This window comes from Pseudorca crassidens, chromosome 4 (genome assembly GCF_039906515.1).
Source record: "Pseudorca crassidens isolate mPseCra1 chromosome 4, mPseCra1.hap1, whole genome shotgun sequence".
In the NCBI taxonomy this organism is placed as follows: Eukaryota; Metazoa; Chordata; class Mammalia; order Artiodactyla; family Delphinidae; genus Pseudorca; species Pseudorca crassidens.
The window spans coordinates 129,988,403-130,003,390 of NC_090299.1; the positions used below are offsets into that span (position 1 = coordinate 129,988,403).

Genomic DNA, 14,988 nt, shown 5'->3' on the forward strand with positions numbered 1-14,988 from the left:
TTTCCTTTGCTCAAAGATACTCTGGGTTGAGCCTTTCCTAAACCTCTATCCTGTATGCCACATACAAACTCCAATGGGTGGACTGACAGAATTTATGGAATGAATTCCTCAGGCTAGAATAGTAAGCTTCTGGGGGTGGGGCGGTGAGGCGGGGGACGGCAGAGCTTCATACACCAGACCTTAAGCTAAAGGTCCTGACCTGCTATAAGCTTGGTCGCTGTTCTGCCACATTTGTCCAAATGTATGATCTATTCAGGACAGCTCATTGAGTGACAAATTAGATTACAGGAATGAGGGGACAAACTATTTGCCTATGCTTCTTGTAAGCTATTCGTCATAAAAAGGAATATTTAGGTAGGTAGTTGAAGGATGATTAAGAGAGAGAGAATGAGAGTTACAGAGAAATGGCAGGAATTTGGAGCATCTAGTTTCATTTCCTCATTATATAAAAGAAGAAACCGTGGCATGTACGGGGTGGGGGAAGGTCAGAGAGGAGAGAGAGAGACAGAATGAAACAAAGATATTTGCTTAAAAATTTATAAAAATAATCATGTCTTCTATAAGTCATATTAACCCAAGGCAGTCTTATGGTTCAGTTTCAGCATCAAATCCCAGAAAAACAGTCCCACAGAAAAAATATAATTAACAGCAATTCAAGTAAAACACCAAAGAAGGGAGTACATTCTTGATGTATATCCAAAGATCTTAAAGATCTTCTTAGGACATTTTCCTCACCTCATTGACAAACTCCTCCAAACCTACTCTTCTCACTCTCTCTAGAACCCCTTAAAGTTCTGCCCAATGTTCAGGCCACATAGCCACTTCTCTCTCCTCCTCAGAACTTTTATATACATCAATTTAACCTTTCTGGTTTATTCCTCACCACCCCACATCCTAGAACTAAAGGTGTGGGCCTTCAGATTGAAAGAGCCTATCAGTATCAAAGAGGATAAACTTAAAAAATAAACTCACACATAGAGACATCATAATAAAACTCCAGAACACCAAGGTGGAAAAGACAGTGCTAAAAGAGTCTACAAAGGAGTGAGAGTGAGAGCAACCACAGAAGTTTCAAGAAAATAATGGAACAATAGCTTAGAAATGCTCAGGAAAAATGAATTTGGACTTAGAGTTCCATAACCAGCCAAACTAACACTGGAGATGAAAATAAATTCTCAGGAAAATTTATTATCCACAGACACTCTCTGGTGGAGAAAGGAGAAGAACAAAGGAAAACCTACCAGAGAATGTACTCTAGCCAGAAGAAAAATGAATCCAGGAGAATATATTCATTTTTTATTTCTGTAATTAAAAAGTAACTTTTGAAAAGATTGGGGAGAAAGAAAAATAGGAAATACAACTTAATTCTTTACTTTTATATCCATTCCATTTTACCTTTGTATAATATGTCGTCACAGTTTACAAAATGCTTTCAGATAAACTGTCAGTAGCCACAATCACAGGACCTACAAAAATATGTTTTAAGAGGAACCATGTTGGAACAAATAATAATTCCAATAAAACCTGGAATTGCCCTTCCTGAGGGTGGTAATGCTCTTCTTGCCATGGAAGCTGACTGCCTTGCACCAATCATCATGAGGATAATGATAGTGGCTCTGAGGAGGGGTGATGAATGTCAGGTTTAGCAGACTGTTTTTCTTACTCTGCCTGCCAAGTTGGACTAGATTATGAATTGGTAGGGAAGGAGCTCAACAGAAGTAAGAACTATAAAATTTCAGACCAGCTGGTGCACCGAAAAGGGACTCGTTAGGCGCTCAGGCTATGAGGGCTGGGGACTAGAAACCTCTCGCTGCCAGGATGTAGCCAAAGGGACCCACTCTGTGCAAGAGGCCTGCTAATAAAAGATCTTAGGCTCCACAAAGGCTTCTGTTGAGAGGTCTATGGTGCTATTGCCTATGATGACACACACGATGAATTTAGGGCTTGGAATCTCTCGCTTGAACTTTTTGACGCCATCCCGGTGTGTGCCAGAGAAAGAGCAGCTGTTGAAAAGCAAACATTTTCCTGTCTCTAAAAATAAAATGCTGGCAACACTTCAGCCCCCTGTGCCAAGACCCGGCCCTTCCCAGGATAAACAATAGGTGGCCAAGCTGATCAGAGGCAGGCACTGAGCCCCAGGTCCAGCCTGGAATGCCTAGGTGCGGCCATGTGCAGCTGTAAAGCTAGAAGTCAGAGGGGGCCCTCCCTTCTCCACAGCTGATGGAGGGCAGCTCCAGCCCTCCAGCCAGGGACCAGTTGCGGCAGACTTGGGTTACACCAGAAACCTTGACGCAGCTGAGGTCATAGAACTCCCACCAACCCCTGCCCTCACAGCCCTGGGGTGCACGGTGACGGATCTGAGGGCCTGTGAGATCCTGTCCAGAGAAAGTTCCCTACGAAGGAAAGTTTCATAAGGATCTATCTGCATTCATCACTCAGGGCTGTGGCCATCCCCTGTCAAAACCCATCATGCCCAGCTGAGAGCCCTCACCTGCTAGACACAGGCCCCATATACCAACTTAGTGTGGAGATGCTATAATAACTCATCCTTCCCACTCTCATTCCCTCCCAACTCATCAAATGCTTCTACAGCACTGTTCCAGCCCCTGTGCCTTGTCATTAGGGTTCAAATCTTCCTGAGACCATAAGCTTGGCTGTTTGATGGTTTGGGGAGTTAAAAGGGCTAAGAGGGGGTTAAGGGAAGAGAGGGACTAAATACAGCAAATATTTGCAGACATAATCACTCCAGAAACATGCTTCAGTGGAACAGAGTGTAGGGCCGACCCAGATGATAGATGTCGCTCACCCAAGTGTCATATCATAAATAAAACTGAAGGAGCCCATTCTCCTGCGGAACCAGAGCGACGCCTTTCACACTATAAATATTTATGTAGTCATGGTCCTTAAAAGACTTTATTTTTCCAGGTAAGTAGACTTTAATGAAAAAGTTAAGCAGAGCTTTTCCCGCCATTACAGAATAGTCGCTGCAGCTTTTCAACGGGTATTCCACGGAAAGGAAAAGAAAAAGAAGAAAAGGAAAAAATAAGGCTCCTTCCCAGGAGGCTCTGCTTGGAGATCTCATTTATGCCAGTCCAGGTTCATTCTCATTCAGAAAGTGACAGCCGTCAATGGGGTGGCGGAAACCAGAGGAAGCTCTGTTGGACTCCTTCGGCCCAGGCCTGTGTGATGAAGGGAGCACAAGAAGATACACGTCACCCAAGTTCAGACCCCTCCCACCACCTCTGCCAGGTGAGACCGGCTCCTTACTGCTCTCAGCTCTCTCTGCCCGCCTTAGTAACAGAAAAAATGTACACCTCAGCCCACTACTCTGCTCACTGGAGAAGCATTCTCAGAACGTGAGTATGTGTGTCTGGGTGTCTGGGAGTGTGCATGTCAAGTCCACCACTCCTGCTTTTATCCGCTCCTGGTTGCATGAAGCAGGGCACCCCAGAAACACTGCCAGCATCTGACCCGCTTTTCCTGCGCTCTTCACCTCACACCCTCCGCCAAGAGCAAACCCCCCTTGGGCTCCCAGCAGCACTGTCATACTCCCCTACTCCAAGGCACTGTGGCAATCCTGCCACCTGGAGCTCGGGAGCCATTGTCTCCACAACAGTTCATGCTAATTTTCATGTCACTTTGCAGTTTACTCATCTCTTCAATGTACCAAAACCCTAGCCCAAGTCCACCAAGCCAGTTTCTTTCCCAGGGCTGGCCTTCTGCCTGGGCTCCCTTCCCCTCCAAACCTCAGGGTGGCCTCTGCTATGTCAGCCTGAACTGGCCTCTCTGGGAAAATTTGATGATCGTTTGGTTCTAGTCTTGGGAAATCTTGTTTCACCAGGAACAAGAGTCTTTGGTTTTGTGCAATGAGTCTCAGGCCGCCTTGATCATGCCTATCTGGGGAGGCTGGGGCTGCCATGTATGGTCCTCGCTCTGTGCCACCCACCTCTCCGTGTAAGTCGCAGCTCTTTGCCAGGACAGCCTGAGTCATAAAACTCAGCACATTCCTTACGCGTTGGATAGTCTTTCCTTGCTATTACTTTGCTTTTGTTTTATGCAGCACCTGGTTTCATTTTAAAAATTCAAATAAAATCTCATGGTCGGGGCTCAGGTGGGGTGGGGGTGGGGTAGGAAGGAAAGAAAAAAAGAAAGGAGTGAAGCCTAGGTTAGGGGAAGGAAGAAAGGGCTGTAACTCCCCAAATAGGCAAGACCCAGAGCAGGACAGAGAGTGGGGCAGAGTAAAAGGCAGGGGAGAGAGAGACAGGGAATGTGCTAGCACTGAACTGAATTTGATCAGTCATTTTTCTGTATGTGATAAAGCACATGACGTCAGTCTCCTCCCCAAATGAGGCCCCAGGTCTCAGTTAGTCCTTTACTCATAAACCATGGGATCTTCTGTAAACCCCTACACTTTCTGAGTCTCCTCAATAAACTGACAGACTTCTTTTTGACGAATTCTAAGGAACTTTCCAGTTACAACACTATGATTCTACGAACCTATCTGTTCCCTTTTTTCTTAGACCACAAACCCCAACCCATGTGTATGGGAATATTTTTCCAGAGGCTAACATTTGTTTTTTTGTCTTTAGGGGGCAGAGGAATGGGGGACAGAAAGGGAGAAGGTGTAGACCCAACCGTATAAATGTTTCTGGTCAAACTGAATTTCTGTGGCCAGGTTATTTTGTAAAATCATCCGTAAAGCTGTTCACACCGGGTTTTAGAATTTAAAGAGTATTCTATTAAGCTATGCTTTGCATCCCGGGGAAAAAAAAACACAAACACAAACACTGAAAGAAAGAATGAATAAATACCTATTAACATAGAGAACTGTGTTTTCTTGGAGTAGTAAAACGTATTAATTACAGCACAAGACCAGGACCCTTAGGTATTTAGACCTTCAACAGAGGCCGTCACCTCCCTCTGCCCGAGATCCTCTCCACGAGGCTGGCCAGGGCAAAACCCTGAAGGTTTCTGAGTGGCTCCAAGGCAGCATTCCAAAGCACGGTTTGGAGACCTTAAAAAAACCATACGAAGGGATCCCGGGAATCAGACCAGATGGCTTTCCGGGAAGGTATTTAGCCTAACTTGGGCTAAAGAACAAAAATAACCACTAGGAGGTTTGGGAAGGCGGGGGGAGGGGGCATGGGTATGTAGGGGTGGTATGCGACTTTTAATTACCTTTTCTATTTAATAGAAATCATACAGAGAAGGACGGCTTGGTAAATGGGAGTAAACGGGGCACCGGGCAGAGAGCCGGGCGCGGGCGCGGAGGAAGAGGTGTAGCAGGAGGCAGCTACTTCCGTAACCACACGTAGTTCGGCGTCCCCCGGTGGGACAGCAGCAGCGGAGGCCCTTCGCGCCCGGGACAGCGACGTTGCCTTCCCGCACGCAGGGTCTCCGCGCCCTCCCTCCAGCGCGCTCGGCGCGGGCGGGGGCAGCGCGCAGGAGGATGGCGGTGGGAATGCAGGGGGAGGAGGGTCGCAGAGCCGGAGGAGAAAGAGCAGGAGAAGGGGCCGGACACTAGATCCAGCGGGGTAGGAGGATCTTGGAGGGAGGAGGAGGACCTGCGGAGAGGCGGGAGGCGAGCACACGGGAGGAGCCGGGAGACCAAGACGGCGGCGGGGAGGGGCCGGGCCGTGGGCGGGGCGGGACGTGGGAGGGGCTTATGGAGGCTTGAGGGCACTCCGGAGGGAGCCGAGGCGAGAAAGGCCGCGACTCGCCCCGCCCCCAGGCTCCGCCCCCGCCGCGACGCGGACCGCCCCTCCTCGCCAGCTTGCTTCCTGGCGGCGCCTCGCGCGGAGGAAGACCTGGCGGTGCAAGGCTGCAGCTCCGCCGGCTATTGCTCTGAATACAAAAGAGCCTTTCTCACGCCCCTGCGCCCTTCCCGGCCCGGGACCCCCGGACGGAAGGGGCTGGCTCGTTGGACGCTGGAGACGACAGCTGTCGGGGCCACACCACCATTTCTGTGGTTCTTGCAGAGAAGTGTGGTTCCAAGTATTTATTTTAAAGGAAATTTTAATAATGATTATAACGATGACTTTTGTCCCCTCTTCCAATTTAAGAGAAAAAACAAACAGGGATGAAGGCGTTTGAAGCCCCGGCAAGTGCCCAAGAAAGCTAACCTGCCCGGGTCCGGGTCTTCCCGGGCCCTCTCATACCTCAAAGGCGTTAATTAAGCAAGCTCTGGGCCTCCAGCTTTGTGGCTTCGTTTTCCGACTCAGCTAAATGATGAGAATGGTCTTCCCAGACTGTAAACGGAGTATTGATCAGCTTCTGAGTCTTCAGATGAGCTAGTCTTGCTTGTAGAATTACATGGTTCCCGAAGCTGGAAAAAAGAAATGGCCTGGTTGTCAGCACTCGCCCAAACGCTAAGGTTACTTTTTTGAACAGAATTGGGAATTAAATTGCCAAGACATCGGTAACGAGCAGGAATTGGGATTGTTCCTGCATTTTCTTCCACCTCCTTTAACCTTCCTATTTCATGTATTGTGTCTGTGACAGGAAGCCCAGATCAATAAGCAGGAGAGGAAAAAAAGGCAAGAACTCTTGGAATCAATAACCGAACCATTCACTGCTTCTCTACTGCCCCTTAATCATCCTTTAGCGGTAAGATTTTTTCCCCCTGTCTTCCCTACCATCCCTTTAGTCCAGACATTCCTGGGTGTGGATGTCTCTGCTTTCCAGTGTTACATCATGAACTTCTTGAAAACAGGACCCAGAAATATAAATATGCAGAAGATGGTTACCAAAAGCATTAGACACCAAGCAAATACTTTTTAAAGTGAGAATACTGTTAATGATGGTTGAAATTTTCATTCAGTCCTTACTTATTGCTGAAAATCTCATTCAGTCCCTACTTGCTGCTGATGCAGGAATGTGTACATTTTACATCTCAGTGCTTGTTCCCATTCCCCCAAATATAATGCCTATTTTTTTTCAAATTAAGATTTTTGCCTTGGCCTATAAATTACAAGTTGTGATTTATTCTTTACTCAGAACCCTAGGCCCAAGGCTTCCCAAACAAACACCCCATATTAATCGTGTGGGGTGTGCCTGTGTGTGTGTGTGTGTGTGTGTTGTACTTTTAGCCTGTTGCACCGTACAAACAAGAGCAGGATGTAATGTCATTAATTTGTCGGTAATTGTTGCCTAAAAAGAAGCTACTGTGAGTATAGAAAATTCACTTTAGGGGAGGGGGTCGGGGAAGCACCTCGAAGAGACAGGCAACTGTTCCCTGGAACAGCTGCAGACACTGGCAGCGGAATTGCTTGGCATCAGTACAACTCTGTGCAGCAAGAGGGATTTATTTATTTAACAATAGTTCATGATTCTCCCAAGCAACTCCCAGGAGGCCAGCTAGCAGTAAATATACTTTCAGGAAATCAGCTACCCTTCCTAGAAGCAGGCATCAACCCTACAGGGAAGGGAGGTCCCTGGCTGCCCGCATAATACAACATTCAGTGGACTGCCCAGCTTCAAATGCCCGCACATAACTCCCTCCACTGCCTGCCACAGCCCTGCCCTCCCGTGCTAGGAAGGTTACCTGGTAACTTTCTGGAAGGCCACCATTAAATAGATTAGCTACCTGGGAACGGAGGTGGGCCGTTTCAACCCTGTCCCATTAGCGAAATTTATCAGATAAGCCTGTTGGTGCCCACAGACTAGGATTTTCCAAAGTGATATGTATATATACTGGTGGTTCTTATGATAATGTTAGATGGTAGTTGAGTAACATTTTTATTTTAATGGTCAGGTTTTGGTTTTTTTTGGCCTCGCCGTGGTGCGGCAAGCGGGATCTTAGTTCCCCCACCAGGGATCGAACCCATGCCCCCTGCAGTGGAAGCTTGGAGTCTTAACCAATGGACCACCAGGGAAGTCCAGGTTTTTTTGTCTAATGCACATAACTAGCATACCAAACCCATGGTATTGTAAATATAATTACTTAGGGTGAGGCCACATTTTTTAAGTCAATTTAAAGAGAAATCTTATAAGCAAAATAGGATAGCAGAAATCGTTGTAACTTTTATATTAAATGAGGTGAAGTCAGTAGGGTGCTTGTAGAAACCAGTTTTTATTCTTTCTTTCTCTAGAAGTCTCTGCCAGAACTCTTAAGATATAAGAAGAATCCCATTTTCATATCCTGTTAAAAATTACTGGGTTTTGAGAATGTCTGAGAAGGCAAGACAAAGCCCCTGCTCTGGAGGGCCACGTCAGGGGGAGCAGGGACAGGAGATGTTGGGTAGCAGAACGGGCACATGAGGAAGCTCAGCCCAGGACCCTGGGCACCCACGGTGCGTCCCCAGAAGGGGAGGACAATCTGAGAACTTACTGCCTTTTTCACAAGAGGTGGAATCCAGCAAATCCCTGATGTCACTGATGAGAATTTGGACCGTAGGAGAGAAATTCCAGTCCCTAAAAGCCTCTTTGAGGCTTGTTTCCAAAATAACTGTAGAGATCTAAACAAGAAATGTTCACGATGCTTTGGGGAAGACTGCTTATCAGAATAGCCTATTTCTATAGTCTTTTCTATTTATCACATGATTGTAAATTGTGGATTACCTTCACACCAATTCTAAACACACACACACCTCCACCCTCACGGCTACACTGTGCAAAATTACTGACACTCCCAGGGATCCACTGTTGGGTGACAAGTGAAAAGATTCTTACATGCTTCAGGAACTCTCTCCTTAGTCAGCTGTACTTCATCAGGTTCTCAGATGCTGGCTTTTTAATTCTCACATCTGGCATGAAGAGACAGACAGCCAGTGTGTAAGTGCTCGTGGTAGAGTCTATCATAGTATAAATAAATGAACTGTACAGACATTCCTAAACCATTTTTTAATCAATAGTTCATACACACTACCTACCTCACACACACACACACACACACACACACACATACACACACACACATGCTACCCTCCCACCCCGACCCCCAGCTTCTGTCACCATCACAGCCTTTTCACAGGTGCGCTCTTTTTCAGAGCTGCTGCTAGCAGTGCCTCTATGGGAATCCCCCCACTGTTTACTTCTGCTTCCTACCATCCTTACAGTTAGGAGGGGTACGTGCAATGACGTAACAAAGTGCATGATGGGAGGAAGGAGGCAAAAATGCAAAAGGCCTTAAGTGACTTCAGACTCTGGAATGGATGAAGATATCAGATAAAGATCATAATTACAATAAAGGCAGAACATGAATGTAAAGTGGTAGTTTGGGATTGGACTTACAGGTTCTTTCATAACTTGGAGGTGCTAGAGGAAAATCCCCAGACAGAATTTGGTGTGCCTGTGAAAGAGAGGTAAAAATAAAACCAACCACATTCACAATAGAAACTTAATAAAATTCCTTTTCCACTGTTGTGTTTCCACTGTGTCATCCTCCCCATTCAAAAGGCATTTGATACTGCTGTCAGCAGCCACTATACTAACAGATACTAGCAATAGAATAGAAAGACAAAATTGGAGAAAATATTTATAAAATTGCTATCCTTATATGCAAATAGCCTACACAAGCCAATAAGAAAAAGCTAAACACCCTGGTAGAAAAATGGGCAAAGGAAGTGAATACAATCACTTCTCGTTGCTCATGGATTCCATATTTGAGAATTTGCCTGCTTGCTAAAATTTATATGTAACCCCAAAGTCAATACTCGCAGCACTTTTTAGATTGTTCAAGGACATGCCCAAAGTGGCAAACAGTTTGAGTCACCTGACGTGCACAGTCTCGATGGAGGTCCAACAAGAGCACACTCTTTCTTGTTTCAGCTCTCAGACAGTAAACAAAGTATGCTTTTTGCAGCCAATTTAATGCCACATGTTCTGCGTTCTCATGTTTTTTTGTTAATGACTTCACTGTTTAAGATGGCCCCCAGGTGCAGTGCTGATGTGCTATCTAGTGTTTCTTAAGTGCAGGAAGGCTGTGATGTGCCTTACAGAGAAAATACGTCTGTTAGATAAGCTTTGTTTAGGTACAGGTTATAGTGCTGTAAGTTCAACGTTAATGGATCAACAATATATATTAAATAAGGTACTGTTAACCAGAAACATGCATAAAACAAATTTATATATTGATCAGTTGGTGAAAACCGTATGACCAGAGGCTCACAGGAACCTGACCCTCCATTTCCCTTAGGAGCAATAATAGTTCAGTATTCAGTGATTCAGTGTTAGTGGAGACTTTAGAAAAGATAACTACCTTGAATAATGAGAATTGACTATAAGTCACAAAAGAGCTATGAATAACTAGTACACAGAAGATGCTTAACCTCACTGATAATCAAAGAAATGAAAGTTAAAAGGAGATTGAAATATCTTTATCAAAATTATTTTTTAAAGCCAGTGTTAGAGAAAATATCGGAAAACAGGCACTCTTGTGGACTGCTAGTTCATAAGGCTAATTTTCTGGAAGGCAATTTGGCTGTACATCAAAATTTAAAATAAGCATACCTTCTAACCTAAGAATTCTACTTATGGGAAAGGACTCTGAGATGATGATTGTACAGTTATAAAAATTTATATTCAAATTTACTGATCCCAGCATTATTTATAATAGCTACAAATTTTAAAAACCTAAATGCCCAGCAACATGGCATATTTTTAAATTGATACATCCAGTCAATGGAATATTATGTATCCATTAAAATAATGATTGTGTTAACGTTGAAGATGCCTATGAAAACATTAAGTGGTTAAAGCAGATTACAGAGGACTATGGATCCCATCAATGTACTCTAAGTGTATGCCTGTGCGCATCTTTATGTATGCATAAGTATAGAGATAAGTTTCTAAGGAAGTTCACTAAAATGTTAGTGGTGATTATCCCTGGGGAGAGGGGAAGGATTTCAGGTGACTTTTACTTTTGTCTCTATTTCTCTATTTCTATTTGAAAGTTTTCAATCAGAGAAAAGCTGTTTTTGTTTTTAACTGTCAGTGTAGTATGTATCGTTACTGTCACACATGGGAAAGAGGAAAAGTTGGTGACTATTAAAGAAAGTACAGTATCATCAGTTCACAATTCTAATATTGGTTATCTCTGTTTCTCCATCATCTAGAGGAAAGCTACACACATAATAAGCACTCAGGAATAAATGTTTAATGAATGAATACATTAAACAATAACTCCAACTCCCTCCAGTTTTTTTTTAATAAATAATATGCAGTATGCAATCATTTAAGCTCTACATGTAAATGATCACTGAGAAACGTTGCACTTACCACTCCATGCTTGACATCAATGAATTTTTAAAGGAGCTGGTTATATGAGGGAATAGTCCTGCGTGCAAATGAAGAAGGAAAACCTTCTTCAAGGATCAAGCCCAGTGCTAGAATAAAATTTCTTACATTCCCAATTAGGCTATACCAACAAATTGTATACACATCACTTATTTCCCTTTAGAATCTGACCAACAGAAAAGTAAGAGGTAAGACAAAGCTATAACTAAAAGTTAAGTCATAGTAAACATTCTGGAGCTTCTGGGGTGGCTGGGTAAAATTGTTTTTTATAGTACATATTTCAATATTATTTTTAAAAGAAAACCATACTGATAATAGCTAAGAAGACATTGAAATTGAGTCTATAATAAAAAGTGTTATCAGAATAATTCCGTTTTATATGTCCTTTGGCTTTCCCTATGAGGTTTTCCTGAAGTAAGTCTAAACTAGGGACTGTGCTTCAGTCTTTATTAATTTTCTTAAATTTTAATTCAGCTACAAAATAATTCTTTATGTCCCCTCTCCCCCATATAAAAGAAAAGTTAACCTTTCAAATGCTCTACATTTTTAAAGATTTTAATTTTTTAGAGCAGTCTTAGGTTCACAGCAAAATTGAGAGAAAGATACATAGAGTTCCCATATACCACCTGCACCCACATATGCATAGCCTTCCCATTATCAACATTCCCCCACCAGAGTGTTAATCATTGTTACAATTGGCACACCTACATTGTAACATCATAATCACCTAAAGTTCACAGTTTCCATTACAGTTCCCTGTTAATGTTGTACATTCTATAGGTTTGGACAAATGTATAATGGCATGCACCCATCATTATAGTATCATACAGAATATTTTCACTGACCTAAAAATTCTCTGTGCTCTGCCTATCTATCCCTCCCTATACAAATTTTAGAATCACTTTGTTGATACCTACAAAATAACTTGCTGGGATTTTGATTGGGTTTGCACTGAATCTAATTTCAAATTCCACTTGTTCATTGCTGGTATATAGGAAAGCAATCAACTTTTGTGTATTAACCTTGTATTTTGCAACCTTTCTATAATCACTTGTTACTTCCAGGACTTTTTTTGTCAATTCTTTTGGATTTCCTGCCTAGAAAATTATGTTGTATGTGAACAAAGACAGTTTTATTTCTTCCTTCTCAATCTCTATACCTTTTATTTCCTTTTTTTGTCTTATTGCATTAGCTAGTACTTTCAGTATTATGTTGAAAGGAGTGGTGAGAGGAGAATCCCTGCCTTGTACCTGATCTTAGTGGGAAAGCTTTTAGTTTGTCATTAAATATGTTACCTGTAGGTTTCTTTTGTAGATTTTCTTTATCAAGTTAAGGAAGTTCTCGTCTTTCCCTAGTTTACTGAGACCTTTCCTAGTTTACTATCATGAATGGGTGTTGAATTTTGTTAAATGCTTTTTCTGCATTTATTGATATGATCGTGTGGGGTGTTTTTTGTTTTTGTTTTTTGCTTATTGATGTGATGGATACATTAATTGATTTGTGAATGTTGAACCAGCCTTGCATACCTGGAATAAATACCTCTTGGTTGTGGTTATAATTCTTTTTATACAGTGTTGGATTTATTTGCTAATATTTAGTTGAGGATTTTTGCATCTGTGTTCATGAGGTATGTTTATCTGTATATCTCTTGTAATGTCCTTGTCTGGCTTTGGTATTAAGGTAATGCTGGCCTCATAGAATGAATTAGGAAGTATTCCTTCACCTCTTAATCTCTGAAAGAGATTGTAGAGAATTAGTATAATTTCTTCCTTAAGTGTTTGGTAAAATTAACTGGTGAACCCATCTGGGCCTATTGCTTTCTGCTTGGGAATGTTATTAATTATTAATTCAATTTCTTTAATAGATATAGGCCTATTCAGATTGTGTATTTTTTTCTTGTGTGAGTTTTGGCAGCTTGTATCTTCAAGAAATTGGTCCATTTCATCTTGGTTATCAAATTTGTCAGCATAGAATTGGTCATAGTATTCCTTTAGTATCTTCTTTTTTTTTTTTTTTTTTTTTTTTTTTTTGCTGTATGCAGGCCTCTCACTGTTGTGGCCTCTCCCGTTGCGGAGCACAGGCTCCAGACGCGCAGGCTCAGCGGCCATGGCTCACTGGCCCAGCCGCTCCACGGCATGTGGGATCTTCCCGGACCGGGGCACGAACCCGTGTCCCCTGCATCGGCAGGCGGACTCTCAACCACTGCGCCACCAGGGAAGCCCTTTATTATCCTTTTAATGTCCATGGGCTCTGTAGTGATTTCCCTTCTTTCATTTATTTCTGATAGTAATTGATGTCCTTTCTCAATTTTTTTCTTAGTTAGCCCAGCTAGAGGATTATTGATTTTCTTGATCTTTTCAAAGAAACAGCTTTTTGTTTCCTTTATTTTGTCTCTTGATTTCCTGTTTTCAATTTCATTGATTTCTACTCTACTACGTATTGTTTCTTTCCTGTTGCTTACTATGAATTTAATTTGCTCTTCCTTTTCTAGATTCCTAAGGTGGAAACTAAATTGATTTTAGATCTTTGTTCTTTTCTAATATATGCATTCAATGCTATAAATTTCCCTCAAAACACTGCTTTTACTGCATTCCACCAATTGTGATAAGTTGTGTTTTCATTTTTGTTTAGTTCAAAATACTTTAAAATTTCTCTTGACCTTTCTTCTTTGACCCATGTGTTATTTAGAAATGTATTGTTTAATCTCCATGTATTTGGGGATTTTCCAGTTATCTTTCTGCTATTGATTTCTAATTTAATTCTACTGTGGTCTGAAAGCAGACATTCTATGATTGCTATTCTTTTAAATTTGTTAAGGTGTATTTTATGACCCAGAATGTGGTCTATCTTGGTGAATGTTCCATGTGAGCTTGAGAAGAATGTATTTTCTGCTGTTGTTGGATGAAGTTATTTAATAGATGTTGATTATATCCAATTGATTGATATGTTGTTGAGTTCAACTATGTCCTTACTCATTTTCCTCCTTCTAGATCTGTCCATTTCTGATAGAGAGGTGTTGAAATCTCCAACTATGATAGTGGATTCATCTATTTCTCCTTTCTATCAGTTTTCACCTCACGTAGTTTGATACTCTGTTGTTAGGTACATACATGTTAAGAATTATTATGTCTTCTTGGAGAATTGACCCCTTTATCATTATTATTATTTAATGCCCTCTTTATCCCTGATAATTTTCCTTGTTTCAGAGTCTGCTGTGTCTGAAATTAATAGAGCTATTCTTGCTTTATGTTTCATTGGTATTAGCATAGTATATTTTTCTCCATCTATTTACTTTTTGTATAGCAATTATTATGATTTGAAGTGTTTTTTTTAATTTTTCATACTACCAAGCATCTCAAAGCTTTCTCAGTTACTTAGTTTGCATTGTAAGCATTTATTTTCTTTTTTTGTAAGCATTTATTTTCATTTAACTTTGTATGGTATTTCTAAAACTTACATATGTTGAAAATCAAGTAATCCATCCATTTACTTTCAATCTATACGTGTCTTTATATTCAAATGGGGTTTCTTGTAGATAGCATATAATTGGGTCTTGTTTTTTGATCTACTGATAACCTCTTGTCTTTCAATTAGTGTATTTAGACCATTGATGTTCAAAATGACTATTGATACAGTTGGATTAACATCTACCATATTTGTTTTGTTTTCTACTTGTTGCCCTTATTCCTATTTTTGTCTTCCACTTTTTCTGCCTTCTGTCATTTTAAATGAGCATTTTATATGATTGTATTT

The 14,988-nt window shown here is 41.9% G+C and overlaps 1 long non-coding RNA gene across 1 annotated transcript; it reads right to left on the reverse strand.

Moving 5' to 3' along the window:
* Positions 1–3,065: 3,065 nt before the first annotated feature.
* On the reverse strand, positions 3,066–6,684 carry LOC137223952 (uncharacterized). Its single transcript, XR_010943154.1, has 3 exons — positions 6,636–6,684; positions 6,159–6,325; positions 3,066–3,179 (listed from the first exon to the last, which is right to left on the reverse strand). It is a non-coding gene; the product is annotated as an uncharacterized lncRNA (long non-coding RNA).
* Between the last annotated feature and the right edge of the window lie 8,304 nt (positions 6,685–14,988).